This window comes from Rhipicephalus microplus, chromosome 6 (genome assembly GCF_043290135.1).
Source record: "Rhipicephalus microplus isolate Deutch F79 chromosome 6, USDA_Rmic, whole genome shotgun sequence".
NCBI classification, from domain to species: domain Eukaryota; kingdom Metazoa; phylum Arthropoda; class Arachnida; order Ixodida; family Ixodidae; genus Rhipicephalus; species Rhipicephalus microplus.
The window spans coordinates 82,344,651-82,354,087 of record NC_134705.1 but is presented as its reverse complement, the minus strand read 5'-3'; the positions used below and the strand labels follow the sequence as shown (position 1 = coordinate 82,354,087).

General features: G+C 51.9%; 1 non-coding gene across 1 annotated transcript; it reads right to left on the bottom strand.

Annotated features, from left to right (window-relative positions):
- Positions 1-331: 331 nt before the first annotated feature.
- Positions 332-519, bottom strand: LOC119168762 (U2 spliceosomal RNA). Its single transcript, XR_005109465.2, has one exon. It is a non-coding gene; the product is annotated as a U2 spliceosomal RNA (small nuclear RNA).
- Positions 520-9,437: the final 8,918 nt, after the last annotated feature.

The window sequence follows — 9,437 nt, the reverse complement described above, 5'->3', positions numbered from 1 at the left end:
ACTTTTAAATTTCCTTTGAAACAGTAATAACAAACTACTCATTATCCCTAATAATTGGGATGTTAAAAAAGGTTGGAGTATAACAGAAAAAAGGGGGCTCCCGAATATAAAATTTCCACACAAAGATTTACTTTACCAAAGCAATTGTAAGTGTGAACACAGCTAGCACACTCCCAAACGCGGGCGAAAGGCGGCGAATACCGTGTTATCTGGGGCGACGTGACACCAAGGCTTCGGATAGTCGACTCACCCACGCGGTTCACCCCAATATTCTTGGTGAATCTCAACATTTCGTTTGTATTGAGAATAGTGTTGTACTCATCCCCGAAGGGGCGAGTGGGCCGATTCGGAGATAGTGCAACACCGGGCGAACCCATGGGGGAGTTAAAGCAAGCTTCAAGCACTGTGCCGCATTGCAAAAATAAGTTTTTTATCTTGGATACAAATAGAATCCGTATCACTAATTAAGCTAATAAGAACAGAGAGTGGTTATCAAAAGAGGCAACACATAGAGGGAATGGTAGTCGCGGCCTTGCTGGCCGGACCGAAGGCCACCCGGATATTCTGGGACCAAAGGGCCTGACTTCAAGGGTGCAGCGCACTACCGGCCGCACCAGCGTCCACCCTTCCTTGCCTAAGGGCTTGGCCAGTCGCCATGGCGTAGAGCCACGGAGAAGCTGCTTTGGTACAAGCTTGCTAAACAGGGGCTGAGCAGCACGTGCACCCAGGCTCTCGGAACCTTGAGCTTATTCGGGAATGTCCTCTTGGGTGACCATCCGCCAGCTAAGCAAGTGGACATTGAACAAATAGATCAATACAGTGGTGTAGTGGGGCGAACCTTTCACCCACTGCGGGGCGTCACTCCCCCGCTGCTGCACCCCAATGTGAGACTGCCCAGGTAATCTGAAAGGCGCAGACCATCGTGGGTCCAAAGACACCAGACAGCCCTGCTAAAAAGGCCAGGCGTTCATGTGTGGAACAGCATCGAGCCATAGAAGCAGGACCTAACCTCAGGACAAGAGAACAACAGGTAAACTGCGGTGCAACTGATCAGTTAGCTCCCGAAGGAGTGCGTCTTGGGCGCAGATGCCAGAAGGAAGGGGAAAGTAGAAGAGAGTGTGAAAGGAACAGTGAAAAATGTGGTCCACACTAGAGGAGAGGGGGCATAAAAGCCCGGCCCTAGGGCCAAGCACATTGAATCACGAGGGGTTTGCAACAAGGTTATGAACATTTCTGACCGAAAAAGAAAGACTTGTTCTCATTTTTTGTGCCTTCAACCAGCGAGGAGAAAGGTGGTGTTGTGAACTGGGTAAAAAGAGGAAGGGTGAAATAGGAAACAGCAGGGGATAAAAAGAAAAAGGGGCGTGTGTCGTGTGGTGTCGCCTCTTAGTTTTTCATGGTTTTGGTGGGAGGGTGACTGTCAGCACTTGGCCCGGCGACCGTCACTCACTTTATGGTCAAGTCCACACACTTCCCGAGGAGCTGCAATGGTCTCGCTCACTGCAAGCTTCATAAGGAGCCAGAGGTACTTTCGGCTGCAGAGCTTTTTAAAGACTGTCATTAGCCGGGTCCCAGCAGCCGAGCATACCGACGACAATTGCCTCGATTGTGATTCTGATAGCGGCGGAGCAAGAAGTCCCGCACTGACTCGTACTTTCGTTCCTAAAGTAGGGATGCCTTGAGTGCTTTGAGTCGCTTGCAAAGGGGAAGGTCACGTCTAAGATGATCGCCTCTTCCCCCCTGGCGAGAACAATATCGGGGCGAATGGTGGTACCAACCGCTCTGTTTTCATGCGTGATCGTGAACTTCTTGCTGGCGGCTTGCTTGACCCGCTCAAAAATTTTGTTGTGACGACATGTGTGGGCCACGCTGTGGTGCATGCAGTGACTGGACGTGTGGCAGCGTTTCCACTGCGTAACTGCACACACGACAACGTTTGTCGGTGAAGGTAGTCCATGGGTTGGCTCCATTCACAGGTAGACGGTTCAGTCGTGACCTGTGAATGAATTGCCAGTCGCAAAAGAGGGTGAACTTGCCGGAGCGCATAAAGTGGCAGCTGCTCGGGTCTGCGGCGACGCATTCCATTGCCTTCGCTTGATTGGGCATTTTTTGAAGGAGGCGATCACGTGCCGGCATCATTCGGAAGCGCAACGTTCTCACCACTTTCCTGTTTTTCTTTAACGTGAGGGTTTCCTCTCCGTCACACGTAAAACTGGTCCCCCCGTCCTCGAAAATTTCCGAGGTGACGTGTTGCCAGCGGGAAGCCTTCCGAGTCTCGGTCCAGAGAGATTGAAGTCGTGTTGGCCGTGCCTAATAAACGCCCTTCATTTCGCCACTGAGGTAGTAGGTGAGCTCCTTGTTGGTGGCGTGCCTGTGAGTGCGCTTGGAAACAATTTTTGTTAGCGCTTCGAAGGCAAGTTCCCGGACCTCGAGATCAGCCGAGGTCAGAAGCTTGAGGGTGTTGTCCACGCGGCAGGTGTCAATTCTGTCTTCGGAGAGGGGGATTCCAGCTGCTCAGGCTGCTGCGCTGCCGTAGAGGTAGTTGTTTACGGCGTTACCTGGAAGATAGTTTCCTTATTATAGGCCGCCATGCGTCGTCTAGGCGTGCCCATTCCGCCTTGCCCACTTGTTTGCACCAGATGGCGAAGTTGAGTGCTGGAAAACAAAGGTTTTTAGTGCATCAATTCGCTGCAAAGGGGCAACCATGGACTCGAGCAGGGTGGGGCCGACGGAGATCGCCTCGTCAACCTTAGAGCGGTCATAGACGAGGCTGAAACCGACGGGGCGTCCTAGAAAAGACTGACTCTCGTAGTCACTGACGCGAGGTATCTCTTCGTCATCGACAAAAAATTTCGTGTGCCTAGTGCTTACGGGAGTCCTTCCAGAGAGGTGCGGTCTTCTGCACTTCTTGGGGTTCAACCGAAGTCCGAGCTGGCCAAGGAGGGTCGCCACGACGTTGATGCGGTTCTGCAGTTTCTTGGAGTTGTCCGCCAGGGGCGGGAAATCGTCGGCATAAGCCAGCACATTGTGCTGCCTCTAACCTCCTTGGACCGCCCGAATAACTTGATCAAGCACGAAGTTGAATAGCAAGCCACTCAGTGGGCAGCCCTGTCTGATTTCGGCTGAGATGGTGACTGGGGTGGTTGTCCCAGCTTTGGCGACAATCCGGGTCGCATTGTTTCGGTAGAGGTCTGCGACGATGGCACAGGAGTCCTCTCCTGCACCTGCACCACGCAGGGAATCAATTAGTGCGTTGTGCAGTACTGAGACGAGTGCGTTGGCGAAGTCGAGGAAGGCCACGCAAAGGTCGCCCCCACCGGCCCACTTGGCATCCAGGCGCTCCTCCAGCACGACGGTGTGTTCGAATGCGCCGTCGTGCGGCAGGAACCCCTTTTGACACCTCGAGAGCAGGTCATGGTCACACACCCACTGCTGCATGCGGGAAGCAAGGTAGCCCGCATACAGCTTGGAGATAGTGTTTCCAAGGGTAATGGGTCTCCAGTTCGTGGCCTCACTCGGATCACCCTTCTTATGGATGAGGATGGTTCTCATCTCTTTCCAGGCATCGGGCACTCACTTGAACTGGAGGCACGCGTTGAAAGCTGCAGAGAGAAAGAGACCATCAGAACCATGTTCCTTCCAAATGACGGTAGGTGATCCTGTCACTGCCGGGGGCCGTGTTTTCGCATCTGCGTAGACGGGCCACCACCTCGTGTCTGGTGAATCGAGCGAGGCAGATCTATGCCATGTCGTCCGGACGAGCCTTTTTGACGAGCAGATGAGTGTTCCCTTCCTTCGGCACCCATGTTGCAGCAAAGTGCTGTTCCAGTTTGTTAAGCGGAATCTCACAGAGTTTCGTCTCGCCCTGCACGATGACCCGAACAGCCCGACGGTGGCTGCGACGATACAAGCCCTGTAGCTGCTCTGTGTTTTTGGGGTTGGTCGGGACGCGGGGTGTCCCACCGCCAGGGTTGCCCGTAACTTTCGCCTCCTTTCTCATCACCGAAACTGCCTCCTCCAGGATGGAAAGGAAGTTTCCCAGCGCTCAGCAGTGGCCGCATCCCGAAACAGTTGACAGATTTGCTGGGTGTGCTCTGCTAGCACGCTCGTGTCATCGATTGGCCCGGAGAGGGTAATCTCGCCGGGGTTCTCTGTCTGTAGGGCGGGGAGTGTGACTAGCCGCCTCGTCCAGTGAAGTTCCCTCGGATGACGTCAGTCGTGTGGGGGAGTCGAGCTTTCGGTGATGTCCCTGGCTGAAGGACTTGATCGAGGGTCCTCCTGTGCTAGTGCTATGCTGTGCTGTGGTGCTCTTTGCACACTGGTCCTCAGAGTTTGAGGGGCTGCATCTGGGTCCTGCTCGAGAAGGGAATAACACGGTGACTCTTCTGGTGAGGACTCCTCTTCGCTAGTTGCCGTTGGAGTGGGAACATCCTTGGAGTTCTCGGTGGGAGTCAGCCATGCAACCTAGGAGAGAGGGAGCGGGGTAAGGGCCCGTTCCGGTGACGGTGACCGGGAGCGCCGTGAGCAGCCGTGGTCTGCGTCGCTGTGCGGCAACTCATGCTGCCTGGGACTTGGCGGGATGGAGGCCGCGGTTCCATTCTGCGAGAAAAGGGAAGCACATGAAGACCTGCTCCTCGCAGTGGAGGCCTCGCTAGGCATGGGCGATGGGGTGCTCCTAGTTGCCGAAACCTCGTCAAGGATTTCTGGCAAGTCGCCTAGAAGGGGCGAAAAAGGTGTTAGTGCCAGCTCCAGTGGTGTTGTAGGAACCGGTGTTGTGCTGTATGTCAGGCAATCATCGCCGGATGGCGGTCCTGTCGAAGTCATTGAGTTTGAATTCTGCGACGATCCAAGGGTCATTGTCCGTGGGGCTCTGTTGCTGGTAGTGGCGCGGCGGGGTCATCCCGTCAGAGTTGCAGCAGCTGCTGCCCTTGAAGCCTTACAGTCACGGGGTGCTGAGTTGTCTCCCGCGTCTGCTCCCTCTTACGCTACCTCAGGTGGTTGTCCAGCACCTTCCTGGAGATGAGGGCGACAAGACGCCCTGGGCATTTCTGCCTATAGAGGTCGAGGGGCGACTGCTCGTGTCCCCCTCTCGTGAAGTAGGGGTCGCGTGTAGGGTGGAGACCGAGGCTGGTGGTAGAGCAGAGGCTGCAGGTGTAGGTCACATTCGCCCTGATCTCATTCTCGTCTAGAAGGTGCCTTACTAGGCTCTGACGCCTGCTCGTCCAGGAGACCCCGGAGTACCGTACCCCACAGAGATCTAGGGGGAAGGTAAAGCTGTGGGGAACTGGAAAGATAGAAAAATGGAAAAACTGGAATTGGAAAGACAAGAAAAAAAAGGGGGAGAGCGGAGGCGCAGCTCCCACTCGGTCAGCAATCCAGCAAGCTGGTGTCCAGAGTAGAGGGAGGCTCCGAAGAGCATGCTTGCAAGAAAGCCTTGCGCTATCTTACATCACTTGGGCAGGTGAAGTAAGAGTCACTGAGCAAACTCAGATGCAAGGTAAGGGTGCTTTGCGGACGGCGAGCTGCCGGCACAGCCGGTGTAAGCAGTCCACCTTGCCGAGCACAAGAACCCACCCCCAAGAGGGGGGCGGGAAAGAGGGGAAAAGAGGGAAGTGTTTTATGAAACTAGCATCTCACCAATGACCGGATTCAGGAATCCAAGGCAGCAAGAACCAGGCGTCGGCAGGAGGATACAGGAATTTGCAGGCAGTCGATGCTGGTCGCTTGAACAAGCTAAGTTTGCATGCACACCACAACAACAACAACAACAACAACAACAACAACAACAACAACACAAGAAGTGACAATAAAGACACCGCACTAACCGGATGGGTGGTCCGTCGCTTCCACAAAGAGCAAGAGCAGGATGGGCAAGCAAATTTTTATTCATTTTACGTATACCAAAAAACATGTTTTGAAAAGAACTCAAATACAAAACTGGGTATAAGTGTATAAGTTAAAACCGGTAACGAAAGGGCTATAAACTGTTAGTACAAATAGGTTAAAAACAGTAAAACTGTAAAAGTGTATATATCTTAAGACATGGAAAATAGCTTCTCTAAAAACTGGCTATATACAATGTATTGTTACGTACAATTCAAATGGTGTACGAATAACTGTTTATTGGGGCGAACTTGTGCCCGAAAAGCAAAGAAAAATGTAGCGGCGTCTCTAACAGGCGATCAGCAAAAAAAAAGGATCAATCTCCGAGAAACCCTCGAGCAATGCACCACTTATTTTTCATCAAAATCCCGTGCTGAGGAGGCGCGCGCCGTCACGGCCTTTTCTTGTTTGATCATCAAGCCGCTGATCTCTTGGGGGGCGCACGAACTAGCGCGCGTAGTTTGAATACTGCGTTTGCCTTGCGTCATTATCCCTCCTCCAAAAACGCATCGTCCCGATGCGTAAAAGCAGTGTTGCTGAGATGGTGTGAATGCGTGATTTCCATTGGAGAAATAGTATTCCTCATAATCGGGTGTGTATAGTTCGATGTTCATTGCCTGTCATAGTATGGCTTCATTTTGACTACATGCAAGATTTCTGTGCTCCTTCGGCATCTTGATGAGCTCACTTGTCCTTCCGGTGACACCTCGTAGTTCAAGGAGCTGACGCGACGAAGGACTCGGTAGAGTCGAAATAGTGGCGCATGAGCTTTTCGGAAAGGCCAGGCGTCCGCACAGGAGTCCAAATCCAAACTAGGTCGCCTGGTGCGTAGTCGACTCCTCTCCGACGAAGGTTGTAACGGTTTGCATCCACGCGTTGTTGGTGTTTTATGTGATGTCGCGCCAACTGCCGTGCTTCTTCGGCTCGCTGAATGAATTCGCTGATGTGAGGCTTGTGCTCTGTGTTGTCGCCTACAGGCAGCATTGCATCTAATGGTATAGTAACTGCTCGACCATAGACTAGCTGGAATGGCGCCACTTTAGTAGTCTCCTGCACAGCAGTATTGTAAGCGAAAGTGGCGTACGGCAGTATCTTGTCCCACGCACGGTGCTCCAAGTCAACATAAATGGACAACATATCGGTTAGAGTTTTGTTGAGTCGCTCGGTTAGCCCATTCGTTTGGGGATGGTAAGCCGTTGTTTTTCTATGACTTGTGTGGGTAAGTTTCATAATGAACTGCGTCAGATTGGCTGTAAATGCAGTTCCTCGATCCGTGATAACCACCTTTGGGGCACCATGCCGTAGTACTATGTTAGTGACGAAAAATTCAGCTACTTCTATAGCCGTGTTCCTGGTTAGAGAGGCTGTCTCGGCATACCGGGTTAAGTAGTCTGTCGCCACTACTATCCATCGGTTGCCCATTGATGACGCAGCAAATGGACCAAGTAGATCCATTCCTACTTGTTCGAACGGAGACTCAGGTGGTTCGATTGGTTGGAGAAATCCTGCAGGTTTCAATGGAGGCGTTTTGCATCTCTGGCAATCTCTACATGTCCTTACATAATGCTGTACAGCATCCAGTAACTTTGGCCAGTAGTACTTTGTGCGGATGCGAGCCAATGTTCTACTCACTCCGAGGTGTCCTGCTGCTGCGTCATCGTGGCAGGCTTCCAAAATTTCGGGACGCAAGGCCGAAGGAACGACGAGTAGGAATTTTTCCTTGCTGTGCTCGAAGTTTCTCTTGTATAAAACGTTGTTTCTCATGAGGTACAAGGACAATCCCCGGACGAAAACTCGAGCAACACGCACGGGTTGCCCTTCCAAATGCTTGATCAGTTTAAGCAACTCCGCGTCAGATCGCTGATATTCAGTCATGTCTGCGGTGCTGACGGCCCCAAGATATGGAAAGTCGTCCCTATGTTCCCCAGGGGCAGATTCCATTGGTGCGCGTGAGAGGCAGTCAGCATCGCTGTGCTCTCGACCCGCTATGCATACGACTGTTATGTCGTATTCTTGCAACCTGAGGCTCTATCTAGCAAGTCGCCCAGAAGGGTCCTTTAGGCCTGCGAGCCAGCACAACGAGTGATGGTCGCTCACTGCTCGAAATGGTCTACCATATAATTACGGTCGGAATTTCTTTATGGCCCATATTACCGCCAGACATTCTTTTTCCGTCGCCGAATAATTTATTTCAGCCCTCGTAAGAGTGCGACTAGCATATGCGGCCACTCTTTCCTCTCCGTTTTGCAGCTGCACAAGGACGGCGCCTAGTCCCAAATTGCTTGCGTCCGTGTGAATCTCTATTGCGGCTTCTTCGTGGAAATGTGCCAGGACGGGGTGGTGTAAAAGTCGCTGTCGCAGCTCATTGAACGCCTCTTCTTGCTCGGTTGTCCATGTGAAACACATGTCTTCTTTCGTCAGTCGGGTTAGTGGCTCCGCAATCTTCGAAACATCTTTAACGAAGCTTCTGTAACAGGCACAAAGTTTTAAGAATCGTCTCACAGCCCTTTTATCTGTCGGTCTAGGAAACTTTTCCACAACTGCTGTCTTTTCGGGGCCAGGTCGAATGCCTTCATAGCTAATCACACGACCGAGGAAAAGCAGTTCATGAAAACCAAAATGGCACTTTTGGGGTTTTATCGTCAGCCCTGCTGAACTAATCGCTTCGAGCACAGTCCGTAGTCGTTCCACATGCTGATCGAAGGTGGCCGAAAAGATCACGACAACATCGAGATAAACAAAGCAGGACTGCCATTTTAACCCGGACAGCACAGTATCCATCATCCGCTGAAATGTGGCGGGTGCGGAACACAGGCCAAATGGAAGTACCTTGAACTCGTATAACCCATCTGGGGTCACGAAAGCAGTTTTCTCGCGATCTCGTTCATCCACCTCTATCTGCTAGTATCCGCTCTTGAGGTCTAGCGAGCAGAAGAATTTCGCGTCCCGTAGTCTGTCAAGGGTGTCATCGATCCTTGGAAGGGGATAGACATTCCGCTTTGTGACGACGTTCAATTTTCGGTAGTCAACGCAGAAGCGCAAAGTCTAGTCCTTTTTCTTTACCAGTACTACAGGTGAGGCCCATGGGCTGGCCGACGGTTGAATTACGTCGTCCCTGAGCATTTCTTCAACTTGGCCTCTGATGACTTCTCTCTCCTTTGGTGACACTCGGTACGGGTGCTGGCAAATAGGTCTAACAGATTGATCGATTATGATGCGGTGTTTGATTATAAATGTTCTTTGCACTTTCGATGACGTGGAAAAACATGAGGCGTACTCCCGTATAAGGCTCTCGATTTTTTGTTTCTGGTTCGGTGATAGGGCTGCTTCGATGTGGATAGATGCGAGTATGGAATCTACACCGTCAGGATGCAGTGGTGCAGTCTCGGAAGAATTCAAATCCGTAATCGGAACGTAATCGTGCAAGTAACCAACAACAGTTCCCTTCGCAAGGTGCTGCACCTCATTTCGGAAATTTGTCAGGAAGACACTCGTAAACCCATCACGCAGTCCTACAATACCTCTTGCTGCACAGATCCCTTTCTCGACTAATA